This window comes from Ranitomeya variabilis, chromosome 2, assembly GCF_051348905.1.
Source record: "Ranitomeya variabilis isolate aRanVar5 chromosome 2, aRanVar5.hap1, whole genome shotgun sequence".
NCBI lineage: Eukaryota > Metazoa > Chordata > Amphibia > Anura > Dendrobatidae > Ranitomeya > Ranitomeya variabilis.
Window position 1 is genome coordinate 1,074,982,606 of NC_135233.1, and position 21,099 is coordinate 1,075,003,704.

A 21,099-nucleotide genomic window follows, 5' to 3' on the forward strand; every position below is an offset into this window, starting at 1 on the left:
GACAGCAGGCAACAAGTAAAGGTCCAGGTGGAGTTAAATAAGAGGCCAGAATAGCAGGAAATGAGGCAGCTGAGCCCAGCTACAGACCAGCCGCATCACCAAACTCCACCAGAGGGAGCCCAAGAACAGAACTCACACAGTACCACTCATGACCACAAGAGGGAGCCCGAGAACGGAATTCACAACAGGTTGGCCCTCTCAACCAACCCATTCGTATTGGGATGATAGGCCGAAGAGAGATTCAACTCAATGCTGAGTAGATGACAAAGCTCTCTCCAGAATCGAGACGCAAACTGGGGACCCCGGTCACTGAAAATTTTTGTCCGGCATACCGTGTAGGCAAAAGATATGCTTGACGAACAACGCTGCCAGAGCCCGTGCAGAAGATAGCCGTGGAGGAGGCACCAAGTGCACCATTTTGGAAAAATGGTCTCTGATCACCCAGATAATGGTGCAGCTATGAGACTTGGGTAAGCCCACCACAAAATCCATCCTGACCATCTCCCAGGGCCTGTCTGACACCGGCAGGGGGTTAATCAACCCAGCTGGCCGTTGCCAAGGAGACTTGTTCTTGGCGCAAGAGTCACAGGCCCGAACATAGTCTGCGACGTCACGAGCCATATGCGGCCACCAGTATGTCCTCGCCAGTAGCTCAGTTGCCCTTTTGGACCCAAAATGTCCACCCACCCTGGACGAATGAGACCAAAAGAGAACCTCCGGTCGCAGATTAGAAGGCATGAAAGTCTTGCCCGGGAGCACAGACTCTAGTGACACAGGAGCCACGGTTCTCAGGCTCTCAGATGGGCGCTACTCGTTATGAATACCCGAGTATTAGGACCTACTCATTACGAGCATAGTGAGTCAGAATATTTCACTACTTGCTCATCCCTAATCTGTGCCAATAAGTGTGTTTTGCTGACTTTTACATGACTTTTCAAAGGCAGAATTAAATAAGACCCACTCAATTATATAAAATTTGATAGGCCATTATTACTAAAGTTTAGCAATTTTTTCAAAATTTTGTTCCGATTACGATTGTTTTTGCAATGTTCGCCGATCACAGTCAAACGTCATTGGAGTCAAACGGGGTAGAAATGAATGAATATATTTGGAACTGAGCATCAAACATATTCTGCATGAATAGGGTAAGAATATGGCACAAATATGGCAAAATCAGTTTCGGCGACCGACTCTGAACATATTCGCTCAACTCTAGTAATTACCATAAAATATCAAGATCAGACAATTTAGAAAATTGCTTGAAACTTGAAGGTATCGTCAAGTGCACTAATGAAAACCATAAATTTGTATCATGGTGATAACCCTAGGAAAGGAAGACAAATAATTAGTTTTGTTGCAGAGGATAAGTTCATCAGAGTTACCAGTCACTGAAACTGCAAAATGATTGCTCCTCAAATAACATTAACATCAACTGTCCAGATTAGGTTTATGCATTGCAAACAAGAAGAGCAGACTTGTTTGTGAAGAATAAAAGGTGATGCTTTAAGAAATTTTAAGGTCAATGTCAATTCTGTTTTGGCTTGTTTCTTTACTTATTTTTTTCCAAATTTATTTGTTACTTTGCTGCCATCAGTCTGAATTTATAGTTTGTACATACCAATGCAAACAAGGAAAAACATTAAGAAAAAAAAAGGTTGTTGATTCCAGCTTCTTAAAAACTTGAAAGTCTTTATTAGTGCATTCCAATATAAAATATCACAAGTCCTTACTTCTAGGTGGATGCAGATAGAGAGTATAGACAACGCGTTTCGATCTAACTGATCTTACTCATGTCTAGTCACTTGTGTATGAGTGATACTATTAAAATACTATGTGACCTATCCTGATAGGATTTAAGGTCACATAATCTCAAGAGCAGAAGGTCCTAATGCCTTATCGCTGTACAATTCTAATATATATAGTAAATTATGTTAAAACCAACTTATAATAAACTAATTAACAATAGTGATAAAGAATTTCATTTTTCTTGTTAAGTCCTAGAGGGGATCTGGTTTGCAAATTGTAAATCCAGTACGCCTCTCTTGTCAAGAGGCGTCTCTTAGTATCTCCTCCCCGACTAGAACATTTCACTTTCTCTATACCCTGAATACTCATAGCTGCGGTATTACCATTATGACAGGTGGCAAAATGCTTAGCTACCATAGATACATTTCTATTGCAACTACTATAATTATTAATATCTCTGATATGCTCTGATATTCTTAATTTGAGTTTTCTCGTAGTACATCCCACATATGCAACTCCACATTCTGAACAATTTATTTTATAAACCACGTTTTTTGAATGACAGTTTATGCAATCTTTAATTTTATAATTTTTAGAATTGTTAAAATTAGTAAATGTTTTACTCTGTTGACTAAATGCGCATGTACTACACGCAGTTGAGCCACATTTAAAGAATCCCTTACATTCCAATCATGTGTTAGTTCTAGCTTTTGATATATACTGACTAGGGGAAATTTTATCACCAATCATAGGGGCTTTTCTAGCTACTACATTAATACCATCTTTAAGTATATTAGACAGCATATCATCCTGTTCCAAAATAGGTAAGCGTTTATATATAATGGATTTAATTTCCTTGAAATGGGTACTGTATTGTAGACATACATATGTTTTTTTCTGTACATCCTTTTCTTTTTTTTCTTTCTCACCTGCCTCCGTTTTTTTACCAGATATTAAGAGTTTTTCCCTATCTTTTCTATCCACTATATTACGGGCTCTTTTCAGCCACCAATTTGGATACTTACTGTCACGGTTTGTCTGGTTCGGTGCTTTTAGGGTTAACTCCTGTAGCCTCACATTGGTCCTGGGTGGACTTTATATAGCCTCCTTCTGGGAGGTTCCTTTGTCAGTTATACTTCCGCCCTTGGCTAAGTGTGTTGACCCCTGAGTGTGCTTTGTGCTGTGTGCTGGTTTGTTTGATCTCTTGGCTTTCTGACTCGGTCTGCTCTCTGGATATTGTTTATTGGATTCCCTATTTGTACCTTCTCTGTCCGTTCGTTATTGACCTCGGCTTGGCCCCTACTATCCTTTCTGTCTAGTCCCTTGGTACTGTAACGCTATCTGTTATGACCCCAGTGGACAGGGTCTCAGAGGAACGTGTAAGTCTGCGAGATTCAAAAATCCAGCTCATAGGGCTGTGGTAACTGGGTTGACCAAATAGCTACTCCTAACGCCAACACTAGAAGTAGCCGGGGATCATGCCTACGGATCGCTAGATGACTCGCGCCAGCCGGAGAATCTAACTACCCCTAGGAGAAGAAAACAAAGACCTCTCTTGCCTCCAGAGAAAGGGACCCCAAAGCAAGATACAAGCCCCCCACAAATAATAACGGTGAGGTAAGAGGAAATGACAAACACAGAAATGAACCAGGTTCAGCAAAGAGAGGCCAGCTTACTAATAGCAGAATATAGCAAGATAACTTATCTGGTCAACAAAAACCCTATAAAAATCCACGCTGGAGATTCAAGAACCCCCGAACCGTCTAACGGTCCGGGGGGAGAACACCAGCCCCCTAGAGCTTCCAGCAAAGGTCAGGATACAGATTGGAACAAGCTGGACAAAAATACCAAACAAAACAAAAGCAAAAAGCACGGAAGCAGACTTAGCTTGAAATACAGGAACCAGGATCATAGGACAAGAGCACAACAGATTAGCTCTGATTTCAACGATGCCAGGCATTGAACTGAAGGTCCAGGGAGCTTATATAGCAACGCCCCTGAACTAACGGCCCAGGTGAGGATATAGGAAAAGACAGAAGCTCCAGAGTCAAATCACTAATGACCACTAGAGGGAGCAAAAAGCAAAATCACAACAGCTATCCTGTGCTCTGACCCTGGCCTGATCTGTTTTTGTCTCTATCTTTGCCCCTTGGTAGCTTTGTTTGTTAGTTGCCTTTCTAGGAGTTTTCCTTCAGCTTCTAGTTCTCTGGAGCTTAGGCCACGCCCACTTGCAGTCAGGTGATTCAGGTCCTCTCAGGCCTGAAGCCAGTCTTGCTTGCTCTGCATTTCTGGGAGTCTGCGGCTCTCTCCAGATCCTGTCTTTCCAGGAATTAGTATCGGTGAGTGTCGCTCATATTTCCCATTCTGACACTTACGTTTATTTAATCGTGCCTCCAAATTCTCATATTCCTTTTCTCTTTTGTCTATTTTACTACAATTTCTCTTTATTCTTGTAAATTCGCCTACCGGGATGGATTTTATTGTATGAGCTGGACGGCCATTATCAGCATGTAGAATAGTATTCCCACTAATGGGTTTAATATACGTTCTACTGCTGATTGACCCATCATTTTCACCCCCCAGTTCTAAGTCAAGAAATGATATGTGGTTTCTGTGAAATCTATAGGTGAACTTAATTCCCAGATCATTACAATTCAGATATTCGACAAAGTCCGGTATGGCAGACACATCGCCCCCCCAAAATAATGAGGGTGTCATCGATGTATCTGCCATACCACACGAGATCAGCCAAAAAAGGATTATTAACTGTGTAGAGAAAAAAACTCCCAAAACGCCATAGTAAGATTTGCCAGTGATGGGGAGTACTTAGCTCCCATCGGTACTCCAGTCTTTTGTCTATACACACTGTCATTGAAAGAGAAAATGTTATGCTTCAGAAGAAAAAGTCACTTGTAATATGTAGTCCACCAAATCCTGTGAATATAACCCACTATTTTTCAAATGATATTCCAACGCTTTCATAGCTACATTGTGTGGAATGCTCGTATCCAAAGAGACTACATCGCAGCAAAGCCACGAAAAATTCCCTTGCCAAGTTTTAAAAAGAAATATTTCCAATATCTCCTTTGAGTCCTTTATATAACCTGGCATTTTTTTAACCAAAGTGAGTCCAACCATTCTCCCATATGTTCAGTCATAGAACCCACCCCTGACACAATGGGTCTAAAGGGCAGTATACCTGTGCCCTTATGAATTTTAGGAAGTCCATATAATATTGGTAATCTGTGAGATGATACATACATATAGTCTGCTTGCTTTTTGTTGATTACACCCAAATCAAGACCTTCTTCAAGTATAACACTTATTTTTGAGTTATATTCACTCGTAGGATTACTCCTTAATTTCTCGTACGTATCCGCATCTAAAAGATGTTCTTTGTTGTGAATTCTCCTCTTGGGCTCCCTCCGGTGGTTATAAGTGGTAACGCTGCTGTCTTTGTATCGCAGCATTCATCAGGTGTGTCCACTTTTTGCAATTCTGACTGGGCTATTTAGTCTTGCTTGACCCTTTGGTCAGTGCCAGTTGCCCATTGTTCCTGGAGGATTCACATCCCTGCCTGGTCTCTCCTGCTTTGCTGTCCATATCAACAAAGATAAGTTCTGACTTGTTTTTGCAGTCCACATGCTGTGGGCCTTATATAGTTCAGTGCTTTTCCATGTTTTGTCTTGTCCAGCTTTGTCTGTGTAAGGATTTATTCAGCCAAGCTGGTATCTCTGGAGATGCAGATATACCCTCCATATCTTTAGTTAGAGGTGGAGATTTTGTATTTTCTGTGGTGGATATTTTCTAGTGTTTTAATACTGACCGCATAGTACTCTGTCCTATCCTTTCTATTTTAGCTAGAGTGGCCTCCTTTGCTAAATCCTGATTTCAGTCTGCGTATGTTATTTCCCTCTCCTCTCACAGTCATTATTCGTGGGGGGCGTCTATCCTTTGGGGAATTTTCTCGGAGGCAAGATAGTTTTCCGTTTCTATCTCTAGGGGTATTTAGTCCTCCAGCTGTGTCGAGGTGTCTAGGGAGTGTTAGGTACATCCCACGGCTACTTCTAGTTGCGGTGTTAAGTTCAGGGTCTGCGGTCAGTAAAGGTACCACCTTCTCCAGAGTACGTCTCATGCTGCTCCTAGGCCACCAGATCATAACAGTAAAACATGCCGACAATGTGTTAAACGCATCTCAGAAGAAGGGAAGAAAAGTGCTGAGCCATTTTTTTTTCTGTAGTCTGTTGTGTCTTTCCTTCCCTCTTTTCCTCTGGGTGGCTCAGGAGTTTGGCGCTGGCATGGATGTTCAGGGATTGGCTTCTCGGGTGGACCAACTTGCTGCTAGAGTACAGGGTATTTCCAATTATATCGTTCAGACTCCGGTTTTAGAGCCTAGAATTCCAACTCTTGATTTGTTTTTTGGGGACAGGTCCAAATTTTTGAGCTTTAAAAATAACTGTAAACTGTTTTTGCTCTGAAACCCCGTTCATCTGGTGATCCCATCCAGCAGGTTAAAATTGTCATCTCCCTGCTGCGTGGTGATCCTCAGGATTGGGCATTTTCCCTGGATTCTGGGAATCCGGCTTTGCTTAATGTAGACACCTTTTTTCAGGCGCTAGGGCTATTGTATGATGAACCTAATTCAGTGGATCATGCAGAGAAGACCTTGTTGGCCCTGTGTCAGGGTCAAGAAGTGGCAGAATCATATTGCCAGAAATTTAGAAAATGGTCTGTGCTGACTAAATGGAATGAGGATGCCTTGGCGGCAATTTTCAGAAAGGGTCTTTCTGAATCCGTTAAAGATGTTATGGTGGGGTTCCCCACGCCTGCTGGTCTGAATGATTTTATGTCTCTGGCCATTCAGATTGATCGGCGCTTGCGCGAGCGCAGAGTTGTGCACACTATGGTGTTGTCCTCCGAGCGGAGTCCTGAGCCTATGCAGTGTAATAGGATTTTGTCTAGAGCTGAACGACAGGGATTCAGACGTCAGAATAGGTTGTGTTTTTACTGCGGCGATTTTGCTCATGTTATTTCTGATTGCCCTAAGCGTATAAAGAGAATCGCTAGTTCCGTTACCATCAGTACCGTACAACCTAAATTTCTGTTATCTGTGACCCTGATCTGGTCATTATCGTCATTTTTTTGTCATGGCATTTGTGGATCCAGGCGTCGCTTTGAACTTGATGGACTTAGAATTTGCCAGACGTTGTGGTTTTCCCTTGCAGCCTTTGCAGAACCCTATTCCTTTGAGGGGCATTGATGCTACACCGTTGGCTAAGAATAAACCTCAGTTTTGGACACAGCTGACCATGTGTATGGCACCAGCCCATCAGGAAAATTGTCGTTTTCTGGTGTTGCATAATTTGCATGATGCTATTGTGCTGGGTTTTCCATGGTTACAGGTACATAATCCGGTGTTAGATTGGAAATCTATGTCTGTGACTAGTTGGGGTTGTCAGGGGGTTCATGAGCACATTCCTTTGATGTCAATTTCCTCTTCCCCCTCTTCTGAAATTCCTGAGTTTTTGTCAGATTTCCAGGATGTATTCGATGAGCCCAAATCCAGTTCCCCTCCACCGCATAGGGACTGTGATTGTGCTATTGATTTGATTCCAGGCTGTAAGTTCCCTAAGGGCCGACTTTTCAACCTGTCTGTGCCAGTACATGCCGCCATGCGGAGTTATGTTAAGGAGTCTTTGGAGAAGGGGCATATTCGGCCATCTTCTTCACCATTGGGAGCAGGTTTTTTTTTGTTGCCAAGAAGGATGGCTCCTTGAGACCCTGTATTGATTATCGCCTCTTGAATAAGATCACGGTCAAATTTCAATACCCTTTGCCTTTGCTTTCTGATTTGTTTGCTAGGATTAAGGGGGCTAGTTGGTTTACTAAGATTGACCTTTGAGGGGCATATAATCTTGTTCGTATTAAGCAGGGTGACGAATGGAAAACTGCGTTTAATACGCCCGAAGGCCATTTTGAATACCTTGTGATGCCATTCGGGCTCTCTAATGCTCCATCTGTATTTCAGTCCTTCATGCATGATATCTTTCGAAATTATCTTGATAAATTCATGATTGTATATTTGGATGATATTTTGATTTTTTCTGATGATTGGGAGTCTCATGTGAAACAGGTCAGGATGGTATTTCAGATCCTTCGTGATAATGCTTTATTTGTGAAGGGGTCTAAGTGCCTCTTTGGAGTGCAGAAGGTTTCTTTTTTGGGCTTCATTTTTTCTCCCTCATCTATAGAAATGGATCCGGTTAAGGTTCAGGCCATTCATGATTGGATTCAGCCCACATCCGTGAAGAGCCTTCAGAAATTTTTGGGCTTTGCTAATTTTTATCGCCGTTTCATTGCCAACTTCTCCAGTGTGGTTAAACCCCTGACCGATTTGACGAAGAAGGGCGCTGATGTGACGAATTGGTCCTCTGCGGCTGTTTCTGCCTTTCAGGAGCTTAAACACCGATTTACTTCTGCCCCTGTGTTGCGTCAGCTGGATGTTTCTCTTCCATTTCAGGTTGAGGTTGACGCTTCTTAGATTGGGGCAGGGGCCGTTTTGTCTCAGAGGAATTCTGATGGTTCCTTGATGAAACCGTGTGTCTTCTTTTCTCGAAAGTTTTCGCCTGCGGAATGCAATTATGATGTCGGCAATCGAAAGTTGTTGGCTATGAAGTGGGCATTTGAGGAGTGGCGACATTGGCTTGAGGGGGCCAAGCACCGTATTGTGGTCTTGACTGATCATAAGAATCTGATTTACCTCGAGTCTGCCAAACGGCTGAATCCTAGACAGGCTCGATGGTCCCTGTTTTTCTCCCGTTTTGATTTTGTGGTCTCGTATCTTCTGGGTTCTAAGAATGTTAAGGCTGATGCCCTCTCTAGGAGCTTTTTGCCTGATTCTCCTGGGGTCCTTGAGCCGGTTGGCATTCTGAAGGAAGGGGTGATTCTTTCTGCCATCTCCCCTGATTTGCGACGGGTTCTTCAGGAATTTCAGGCTGATAAACCTGACCACTGTCCAGTGGGGAAACTGTTTGTTCCTGATAGATGGACCAGTAAAGTAATTTCTGAGGTTCATTGTTCTGTGTTGGCTGGTCATCCTGGGATTTTTGGTACCAGAGATTTGGTTGGTAGGTCCTTTTGGTGGCCTTCTTTGTCACGGGATGTGCGTTCTTTTGTGCAGTCCTGTGGGACTTGTGCGCGGGCCAAGCCTTGCTGTTCCCGCGCTAGTAGGTTGCTTTTGCCTTTGCCGGTCCCTGAGAGGCCTTGGACGCATATTTCTATGAATTTTATTTCAGATCTTCCGGTTTCCCAGAGGATGTCGGTTATCTGGGTGGTTTGTGACCGGTTTTCTAAGATGGTTCATTTGGTACCTTTGCCTAAATTGCCTTCCTCTTCTGATTTGGTTCCGTTGTTTTTTCAGCTTGTGGTTCGTTTGCATGGCATTCCGGAGAATATTGTGTCCGATAGAGGTTCCCAGTTTGTTTCTAGGTTTTGTCGGGCCTTTTGTGCTAAGCTGTTCGTTGATTTGTCTTTTTCTTCTGCATTTTATCCTCAGACAAATGGCCAAACCGAGCAAACTAATCAGACTTTGGAAACTTATTTGAGATGCTTTGTGTCTGCTGATCAGGATGATTGAGTGGCTTTCTTGCCATTGGCCGAGTTTGCCCTTAATAATCGGGCTAGTTCTGCTAACTTGGTTTCGCCCTTCTTTTGTAATTTTGGTTTTGATCCTCGTTTTTCTTCAGGGCAGGATGAGCCTTCTGATTGTCCTGGTGTGGATTCTGTGGTTGACAGGTTGCAGCAAATTTGGGCTCATGTGGTGGACAATTTGGTGTTGTCTCAGGAGGAGGCTCAGCATTTTGCTAATCGTCGTCGGTGTGTTGGTTCCCGGCTTCGGGTTGGGGATTTGGTCTGGTTGTCTTCCCGTCATGTTCCTATGAAGGTTTCTTCCCCTAAGTTCAAGCCTCAGTTTATTGGTCCTTATAGGATTTCTGAGATTATCAATCCAGTGTCTTTTTGTTTGGCCCTTCCAGCCTCTTTTTCCATCCATAATGTTTCCCATAGATCTTTGTTGCGGAAATATGTGGTGCCCGTTGTTCCCTCTGTTGATCCTCCTGCCCCGGTGTTGGTTGATAGGGAGTTGGAGTATGTTGTTGAGAAGATTTTGGATTCTCGTTTTTTGAGGCGGAAGCTTCAGTATCTTGTCAAATGGAAGGGTTATGGCCAGGAGGATAATTCTTGGGTTGTTGCCTCCGATGTTCATGCTGACGATTTGGTTCGTGCCTTTCATTTGGCTTATCCTGATCAGCCTGGGGGCTCTGGTGAGGGTTCGGTGACCCCTCCTCAAGGGGGGGTACTGTTGTGAATTCTGCTCTTGGGCTCCCTCCGGTGGTTATAAGTGGTAGCGCTGCTGTCTTTGTATCGCAGCATTCATCAGGTGTGTCCACTTTTTGCAATTCTGACTGGGCTATTTAGTCTTGCTTGACCCTTTGGTCAGTGCCAGTTGCCCATTGTTCCTGGAGGATTCACATCCCTGCCTGGTCTCTCCTGCTTTGCTGTCCATATCAACAAAGATAAGTTCTGGCTTGTTTTTGCAGTCCACATGCTGTGGGCCTTATATAGTTCAGTGCTTTTCCATGGTTTGTCTTGTCCAGCTTTGTCTGTGTAAGGATTTATTCAGCCAAGCTGGTATCTCTGGAGATGCAGATATACCCTCCATATCTTTAGTTAGAGGTGGAGATTTTGTATTTTCTGTGGTGGATATTTTCTAGTGTTTTAATACTGACCGCATAGTACTCTGTCCTATCCTTTCTATTTTAGCTAGAGTGGCCTCCTTTGCTAAATCCTGATTTCAGTCTGTGTATGTTATTTCCCTCTCCTCTCACAGTCATTATTCGTGGGGGGCTGTCTATCCTTTGGGTAATTTTCTTTGAGGTAAGATAGTTTTCCGTTTCTATCTCTAGGGGTATTTAGTCCTCCGGCTGTGTCGAGGTGCCTAGGGAGTGTTAGGTACATCCCACGGCTACTTCTAGTTGCGGTGTTAAGTTCAGGGTCTGCGGTCAGTACAGGTACCACCTTCTCCAGAGTATGTCTCATGCTGCTCCTAGGCCACCAGATCATAACAGTTCTTGAATTGTGTGAATGTAATCCTCTTCATTAAGAATAACGATTGATCCTCCTTTGTCACTTTTCTTAATTATAACATTCTTCATTTTACTAATTTCTTGCAGAGCTTTTTTTGTTTAAAAGTCAAATTGGAATTTTTACTTATATTATGATCACATTTATCCTTTAATTTCTTCAAATCTTCCTCAATTATTTCCTGGAATCTCTCCATACACTCCACTCTCGTTTGTACTGGATAGAAATAAGGGTTTTTTGTTTTGAAATTTTCTGATTGAATTATTTTTTCTGTTTGCAAACTTTGTTCTGATGATAAGTCTTGCAAAGTGATTAGCCCCATTTGTTCCTTAAAATCCAACTTTTTATACTCATTCTCTACAGTATTAATTGGCAGAGTATTTTCTCTTTCTTCTGTGTAAAAGTGTTTTTTAATGGTCAGATCTCTAAGAAGTTTATTAATGTCCAGAATAGTCATAAATAAATTAAAACTGGTAATCGGTGCAAAATTCAAACCTAAAGAGAGGACATTTAACTGTTCTTCTGTAAACACCTGTTTTGATAAATTTACTACATCAAAATGCTCTTTTACTTGAATTTCTTCTTGTAACAAGTGGTCACTCCTGGTTGATCTTTTGTGTTTCCTTCCTCCTCTCCTCTTGCGTTTTTTGACAACTTGGAATTCCTTTTTCTATTTTCCTTTGTATTATACTCCACGGAAACATTTGATGTACTAGCATACACATCTGATGGATCAGAGTCTGAGGAAAAAAAACTTACTTGTGGTCTGTGAGTTGTTTTTTTCTGAGCATATGGCTGTTTGAGAATGGGTCGTGGTGATCTACGTGATCTCACCCACTGCCCCCATTCATAAACTTTCTCTGTAGCATAATCATTCAAATCCCTTTCAAATTTGTGTTTTTTCTGGTTCATGATATCATTTTCCAACGCACTTACATTTTCATGCATTTTAGTAAGGGAGACTTCATAGTGTGGTAAGGTTTTAAATTCTTCCAAAGATTTTTTGATCTCTTCTATGTTATTTTGTACTTCCTTTAATTTTATTTCTTCATTTTTGACTATGAGTTTCATCAAATTGAAAGAACAGTCTGTTAATATTTAATTTCATTCTCTATTAAAATCTTTAGAAAATGAGGTAGTTGATTCTTTTTTTATTCTTAACCCTCTCGGAATTATTTCTTTTGTTATATAGTTTTGCAAAGTAGTGAGATTCCATCATATTTTAGTTTCCAATTTGGCTAGTTTTTCAGCCTCATTCACATGTGCTAAAAAATCAGAGTGGCAACATACATTTGTGTCAGCATTGCTGAACACCTGTGCTGTGTTTGCCAATTTGTCTCCTGATTTCAGCATAGTCAGCGATATATATGTGAAAAAACAAGCAATTGTGCTTGTGATTTAAAACCAAACCTCTGTCTGCAAAAATTTGCACCAGATAATTTATAGTAGGACATAAATAGTCAGGAGATCACGGCAAAGTCAATATACATTTAGATTGTGAGCCCCATCGGGGACAGAAATGATGTGTCCAAACTGTAAAGCGCTGCAGAATATGTTAGCGCTATATAAAAATAAAGACTATTACATGAAGATGAGAAAAGAGGCTTAAACAGCCTCAGCCAGCTCACCGACAGACCTGTAGAGATTAGACTGAAAGAATCCATTGTATCTTTCTCCTGAAACATCTGGCTCATATCAAGAAACTTGAGCAAGTTGACATTTCCTTTTTATGCACGCATTCCTTCTGTTATTATAGCCTTTTTACCTACATACTAGAGGTTGTAAATTTCACAGTATAGATAAGCTTTGTAAGAGAATGTGAAATAATGAGCGCTTGTACGCATGTCTGTAAATGTATGTTTTTTTTCTATATAAAGGAGGGGTAAAGTCCAGTGAGTCAGACGCGCTCCTGAGCTTCCCCTGTATATGATCACACAATACTTTGTTTGCGTGTCATTTACCTGGAAGCTTACCTCCAGTAAGCCAGGGACTGAGAAGGACTTAACATTTCTTTGGCGCATCGAACAGGGACCTGAGATAAGAGTATTTGCTCGAGATTTACCTGCGGATACGGACAACGGAGATCTGGGATAATGGACGGCAAATGAACTGAAAAACCTGGCCAGGTAAGAGACATTATTAGTTCTCTTTTATCTGCCCTGTATTATCCGAAAGATCTCTATGAGCCGTGTCACGCTGGGTTAGTCTAGTAGTGAGTAGATACCTATAAAACTCGGGTTACCATATTGTATAGACTTATGAGTCCTGTCCCTGGCAGTGTGTGAACAGTGTGTGAACAGTGTGTGAACAGTGTGAAGGTTGTGACATGTTGTGAAAGAAGAATAGAAGTACGTAGAACAATAAGCCACGATTGTTAGAACAAGGTTATTGGTGAAGTCAGCCTAACTGGGTTATGAGGTAGCGTCCTTCTGGGAGACCTCCGCCCATGCTTGACTCTCCTATAGAACTTGTTTCTACATTCCCTGGATAAGGTGTGATAGAATGAGCCCAGGACGCGGTTTTCATGAGCCTGGGACAAGTATGCTAACTGACACAGAAAGTTTTGTGATCTGTATGGTGTTGCTGGGTCTGTGTGCATAATAGCACTTAAGTACGTCCTGCATATTAGAAGAAACGGAGCAGACGAGCCCTTCAATATTTTAGCTCCCTAGGAGAGAAGGCAACGAGACGCCACCAACAGAGGAAGTGGTTGTCCAAACGTCACCTGGGGTAGAAATAGCAAATATTGAAAGGATATTTTAGCTCCCTAGGAGAGAAGGCAACGAGACATCACCACAGTGATTGTCCAAACGTCACCTGGGGTAGAAATAGCTAAAATGAGAAATAAACAGACCAAAACTGTCTTAGGACAAGTGGAAGCAGCAGATATCATACAGGAAAGATGTGGAAAGACAGTCAGAAGGCAGATTAGAAGGGTAAGAGAAAAATTGGGAATTTCAGAAGCACTTATGTTTAGTACAGAATGGGAAAGACTGAGTAAAGAACGAGGTGGAATTATCAAAGACAATGGGTGGGAAGAAATCATACACTGTATGATAGAGGTCTCAAAAACAGCTAAAGAGGAGAATTGGAAGTACGATCCAGACACTTCCAAATGGATCATGGGGAAGGGAAAAAGTTGTGACATAATCCCGCCACCTTACCTAGATCCAAAAGCTCAATCATTTGTACCATCTGGAAGAGCAGAAGGAGGAAAACAATTTCCAGCCTTGTATCCCAATCTTGGTGGGGTAGGAGGATGGGAATGTTCACACTGTGGACAACAAAATCCAGATTGGAGAAATGATTGCCTAGCCTGTGGTACACCTAGATATGGCGCTGTACTTGCCCCTGTTAGGGTAGTACCAAGACCTTTTAGAGAAGCTGGTGCTGACGGGGTAATGAACACCAGATATCATCAGACCAGACAATACTTTCCTTGGTCCCCTGCCGAGGGTATGTCCCTCCTGCATAATGCGCCTGATCCCACTCAATACCCCATAAGGTTTGCGCAGTATATACAACAAATCATGCAGACTCATGCTGGGGTCTGGGCGGACGGGGAAGAATTATGTAGAATGAAAATGTCCCCCGGACTTTTTCAGGAATTATTGACACACCTACAGCCCAATAGACCAGTGGCAGAAGGGGGTGCCTTACAGACAGAAGCATCAGGTACCCAGTTCACAGAGGCATTAATAATTTTCATGAGAGGAAAACAGAGGGAAAGGGGGTCTACAGGTGTGATTATGCAGAAATTTGGGCAAAGTATTGAAGAATATAGTCAAGAACTAGAAAATAACTTTAGGGATGAAGGATTGGATTTGACTGATGCTTCAGTAAGGAGACTTTTTACAAAACAATTAATAGAGGGGCTAGATCCAAAAATCAGAGAAAAATTTAAATCCTCTACTCCAGATTGGAGAACAATTGAACAACCAAATATTGTGAAACAACGATGTTTAGGAATAGCCATGGATATGAGAGAGAATCGTAAGCCTGTTAGAATAGCACAAGCTAATACAGGAGGAAGAGTGAGACACAATTTTCTTTGCCACTACTGTAAAAAGCCAGGTCATTTCCAAAGAGAGTGCAGGAAGAAGTTGGCAGATATAAAGTCAGGCAAATTTGTTCCCAGAAATAACCCTTCCCAAACGGACAACCAGCAGAAATCTACCATCGTAGATGGTCCCATACCAGATTCAGATTGACTCGATGTGTTACAAACTTCCCTACCAGCTAGGAGACCTATGATACAGGTGAATGTGGGGGGGAGAGAGATTCCATTTTTGATAGATACAGGTGCAACTTCCTCAATTTTGAATCAAGATTTTCTTCCGAATCCGGAAGATATTTCAGAACAAACAACTTTTGCTGAGGGTTATGATGGGGTAATTCGAACACTGCCATATACTGTGCCCCTAGAGGTCTCATTAGGACCTAAATGTTTTGCATCCAGATTTTTGTATGCCAGAGGTGCCCCAACATGTCTGTTAGGAACTGATGTCCTAAAGAAATTAGAAGCTAACATCAATTTTAGGGAAGATGGCACAGTTATGCTGACTATCCCTGATGATGCAGAAACATTAGAACAATATGTTAGAATTCAGGCTTTTGAGGATTATACTGAAGAAAAAGAGTACACCACAGATCTAGATCTCTCAATGATCCCAGAAACACTGTGGGCACAGGGTGACACTGATGTGGGATTATTGCATATCTCTCCTGTAAAATTATCTGTGCAACCAGGAGCTGTTCTCCCACAGCTCAGACAATACCCTGTGAGTGCCCAGCAGGAATTAGCGATTACAAAACAGATAGAGGGATACAGAGAGAAAGGAGTTTTGGTAGAGATACAATCACCTGCTAACACTCCTCTGTATCCAGTCAAGAAGAGAACTCTTGATAAGGGTTCTATGCCCAAATATCGTATGGTACATGATCTAAGAGAAATAAACAAAGTTCTAGATCCAATCACCCCAGTTGTACCCAATCCTCATACGTTATTATCACAGATACCAGCCAGTTCTCAAGTGTTTACTGTAATAGATCTTTCAAATGCATTTTTCTCGGTTCCTTTACACCAAGATAGTTGGCATTTGTTTGCATTTACATTTAAGGGCAAACAGTTGGCGTGGACATGCCTTCCACAGGGAATGATACACTCCCCTACTCTTTATTCAAATGCCCTACAAACAGTTCTTCAAAGGTTTGAACCTGAATCACAGGTAGTAATTTTGCAGTATGTGGATGACCTACTACTTTGCTGCCCAGATCTAGAAACTGCAGAAAGGTCCACTGTGAGTTTACTATGTTTTCTAGAAAAAGAAGGGTGTAAAGTGAATAGACAAAAGCTACAAGTTTGTCAGATCAAAGTGGTCTTTCTAGGTCATTGCATTTCTCAAGGTAAAAAGCATCTTACACCTCAAAGAACTGAAGCAATAAGACAGATGAATAAGCCTAGAAATCATAAACCGCTACGAGCATTTTTAGGAATAGTGTCTCATTGTAGACAATGGATTATACATGCCAGTCAACTAATGCAACCACTGTATGACTGTGTAAAAAGTGAACCTTATTTGTTGACAAAAGAAGGTCAGATTTCGTTCCAACAATTAAAAGATGCCCTTGTTTCAGCTCCAGCGTTAGGGCTACCAGACTACACCAAACCATTTCAGCTTATGGCTGCAGAAGTTGATTCCCATGCTACAGGAGTTCTTACCCAGAAGCATGCAGGGAAACAAAGACCAATTGCATATCTTTCAGCAAGGTTAGATCCAGTAGCCAGGGCAGCGCCAACCTGTGTACGTGTGGTTGTTGCTGTCTCACTATTGTTGGACAAAGCATCAGAAATTGTCCTAGAGCATCCACTCACAGTTCAAACTACACATGATGTTTATGGGATATTAAACCAGGTCCAACCAAAACACATTTCCATGGCCAGACATTTGCGGCTACAGTGTTCTTTGCTGCTTCCCTCTACTATCACATTTGTAAGGCTTCAGACTCTCAATTTAGCTACACTGCTACCTCTCGAGTCTGAAGGGGGGAATAAGGACACTGATCCACACGCAACTTTTTTCCCTACAGACACACATGATTGTACAGAGCTCATTTTACAAGAAACGGTAGGCTTACCCAATGTATCCGAAACACCACTTCAAAATCCAGATTTAGAGCTGTTTATAGACGGTAGTAGGTTTGCAGATGACACAGGTAACTTCCATACAGGGTATGCAGTTGTGTCAGAATCTGAAACTCTCAAAGCAGAACCTCTTCCACCGAAACAGTCTGCACAAGAAGCAGAACTAACAGCATTGATTGAAGCGCTAAAAATAGCTGAGAATCAGACAGCTAATATATACACTGATTCTAGGTATGCACATGGTATTGTGTTTGACTTTGGAGTAATCTGGAGAGCTAGAGGTTACATGACAGCGTCAGGCCAACCTGTAAAACATGCTTCTCTGATCAAACAGATCTTAGAGGCTGCACAAGAAACAAAAGAAGTAGCAGTAATTAAGGTAGCTGCACATGTGAGACTCGACACTAGGGAATCTAGGGGAAATGATAGGGCTGATAAAGCAGCCAAGGCAGCAGCGGTCAAACCCTTACAGCAGGTTCATACTGTAAACCCCACAGAAAATACTGAAGATAGACTGAGACAAGCACAGGAAGATGCAGGAGAAGAGGAGAGGGATAGATGGAAAAAGGAAGGGGCAGAAGAACAAGCAGGAATTTGGAAGAAAGATGGACTAATATGTCTACCTAGAGCCTGGTACCCGATTGTAGTTGGTGGACTGCACCACCCTACTCATGTGTCTGCAAATGCAATGACACTACTGGCAAAGCAAGTCTGGTTGGCTCCAGGTTTTGGCAACTACGCAAGAGACTATTGTGCTGCATGCGTTATATGCCTGGCACATAATCCCGGACAGACGACAAAGACCCCTATGAAGCACCACGTCCGACCTCTCTATCCGTTTCAGCGATTACAAATAGACTTTATCCAGCTGCCAAAAAGTAATGGGTATGAGTATGTGTTGGTGTGTGTGGACATGTTCTCAGGGTGGCCAGAGGCCTATCCAGTTCGGAAGGCTTCAGCTAAAAACACTGCTGTAAAGCTAGTTGCCGAACTGATACCCCGTTACGGTCTCCCTGAAGTGATCGAGTCAGATAGGGGTACTCATTTCACTGGAGAAATATTTCAAAATGTACTGAAAATGTTGGGTGTTGAAAGTCAGTTACACACTCCATACCATCCTCAAAGTTCTGGTAAGGTGGAACGCATGAATGGAACTTTAAAATTAAAAATACAGAAAGCCATGGCTGAAACAGGAAAGCCTTGAACAGAATGCCTTCCACTGGCCCTTTACTCAATACGCAATACCCCAAGGGGTAAGACTAAACTGTCTCCATATGAAATTTTGTTTGGCAGGACTGCCAATTTAGGATGTTATTTTCCACAACAACTTGTGTTAAATATTGAGTTATTGACTTCTTATGTGCAAAATCTTCAGAAACAATTAACTAAGGTGCATGCACAAGTTTTTGCTTCCCTTCCAGATCCTGACAACATTGAAGGAAGTCACAAGTTGGAACCAGGTGATCAAGTCTATGTAAAAAGACACAACAGAAAGGCTCTTGAACCAAGATTTGACGGACCCTTCCAAGTCCTGTTGACAACACCTACATCAGTCAAGCTTGAAGGAAAGGCATCATGGATACATGCAAGCCACTGCAAAAAAGCAGTACAAAACTCATGATATTGATGTTAATAATGTTAACACAGATGTGGGATAAATTAGTTAGAGCCACGGATTATCTAGATGATCAGATTTGGGATATATTGGATATACTAAACACTAGTATAGCAGTACAGAATCAGCTTATAATAGTCATCAACCAACATACTCTGGTATTGGATTACCTAACTGACTCACAAGGAGGTATGTGTCAAATCATCGGACCCACCTGCTGTCATTATATAGACCCGAATAGTACTATGAGTATGACAAAGATAATGACCAGAATAAGGATAACTGGTGGTCAGATACCTTTTCTTTTCTTAACCCAGCCAACTGGTTCAGAGGAATCGGTGGGTGGGTTGCTGGGATTATGCAGAGCATAATACATATAGTTATGATTATTGTAGTCATATACGTACTATTCCAGATTGTGCTCAAGGGTATCTCAGTATGCACAGATAAACTTTGTGTAATAGATGCAAGAGTATAAAGTTTTTTTTCTTTCTCCTTTATTCTTATGTTATCCTCTAGTGATTCTGATTAATATTACTGTACTAATTTTTGTTTTTATATTTTAGTATACTGCTAAAGAAGAAAATAATTTGCGATAGAAGAATTAATACTAGATTTGATTCTCTTATTAATAATATAAGTGTGTGTATGTGTAATACCAAAAATAAAGGCTTTGTCTTTGGCCCTATGGTAATAAATAAAAGGAATATGTCAAAGGGGGGAATTGTAGAGATTAGACTGAAAGAATCCATTGTATCTTTCTCCTGAAACATCTGGCTCATATCAAGAAACTTGAGCAAGTTGACATTTCCTTTTTATGCACGCATTCCTTCTGTTATTATAGCCTTTTTACCTACATACTAGAGGTTGTAAATTTCACAGTATAGATAAGCTTTGTAAGAGAATGTGAAATAATGAGCGCTTGTACGCATGTCTGTAAATGTATGTTTTTTTTCTATATAAAGGAGGGGTAAAGTCCAGTGAGTCAGACGCGCTCCTGAGCTTCCCCTGTATATGATCACACAATACTTTGTTTGCGTGTCATTTACCTGGAAGCTTACCTCCAGTAAGCCAGGGACTGAGAAGGACTTAACAGACCTATGAAGCACAGGAATCTCCGTCTCGACCCAGACGTGAAGCAGCAGGCATGAAGAAAAAAAAAGGTTGTAGATTCCAGCTTCTTAACAACTTGAAAGTCTTTATTAGTGCATTCCAATATAAAATATCACAAATCCTTACTTCTAGGTGGATGCAGATAGAGAGTATAGACAACGTATTTCGATCTAACCGATCTTACTCATGTCTAATCACTTGTGTATGAGTGATACTATTAAAATACTATGTGACCTATCCTGATAGGATTTAAGGTCACATGATCTCAAGAGCAGAAGGTCCTAATGCCTTATCGCTGCACAATTCTAATATAAATACTAGCTTTTGATATATACTGACTAGCGGAAATTTTATCACCAATTGTAGGGGCTTTTCTAGCTACTACATTAATACAATCTTTAAGTATATTAGACAGCATATCATCCTGTTCAAAAATAGGTAAGCGTTTATATATAATGGATTTAATTTCCTTGAAATGGGCACTGTATTGTAGACATACATATGTTTTTTTCTGTACATCCTTTTCTTTTTTTTCTTTTTCACCTGCCTCCGTTTTTTTTACCAGATATTAAGAGTTTTTCCCTATCTTTTCTATCCACTATATTACGGGCTCTTTTCAGGCACCAATTCGGATACTTACATTTATTTAATCATGCCTCCAAATTCTCATATTCCTTTTCTCTTTTGTCTAGTTTAATACAATTTCTCTTTATTCTTGTAAATTCGCCTACCGGGATGGACTTTTTTGTATAGGCTAGACGGCCACTATCAGCATGTAGAATAGTATTCCCAATAATGGGTTTAATATACGTTCTACTGCTGATTGACCCATCATTTTCACCCCCCAGTTCTAAGTCAAGAAATGATATACGGTTTCTGTGAAATCTATAGGTGAACTTAATTCCCAGATCAATTCAGATATTCGACAAAGTCCGGGTGTCGTCGATGTATCTGCCATATCAGACGAGATCAGCCAAAAAAGGATTATTAACTGTATAGACAAAAAACATTTCCCAAAACGCATAGTAAGATTTGCCAGTGATGGGGAGTACTTAGCTCCCATCGGTACTCCAGTCTTTTGTCTATACACACTGTCATTGAAACAGAAAATGTTATGCTTCAGAAGAAAAAAAGTCACTTGTAATATGTAGACAACCAAATCCTGTGAATATAACCCACTTTTTTTCAAATGATATTCCAACGCTTTCATAGCAACATTAGAATTGTGCAGCGATAAGGCATTAGGACATTCCGCTCTTGAGATCATGTGACCTTAAATCCTATCAGGATAGGTCACATAGTATTTTAATAGTATCACTCATACACAAGTGATTAGACA

At 41.3% G+C, this 21,099-nt stretch overlaps 2 protein-coding genes across 4 annotated transcripts in view; both read right to left on the bottom strand.

Moving 5' to 3' along the window:
• LOC143808691 (cytochrome P450 2K1-like) overlaps nucleotides 1–21,099 on the bottom strand; it is a 1,051,026-nt gene that overhangs the window by 594,693 nt on the left and 435,234 nt on the right. The gene's annotated exons all lie outside the window — the stretch shown is intronic.
• The window catches only part of LOC143808693 (cytochrome P450 2K1-like), a 486,681-nt gene that overhangs the window by 250,633 nt on the left and 214,949 nt on the right, over nucleotides 1–21,099 (bottom strand). The gene's annotated exons all lie outside the window — the stretch shown is intronic.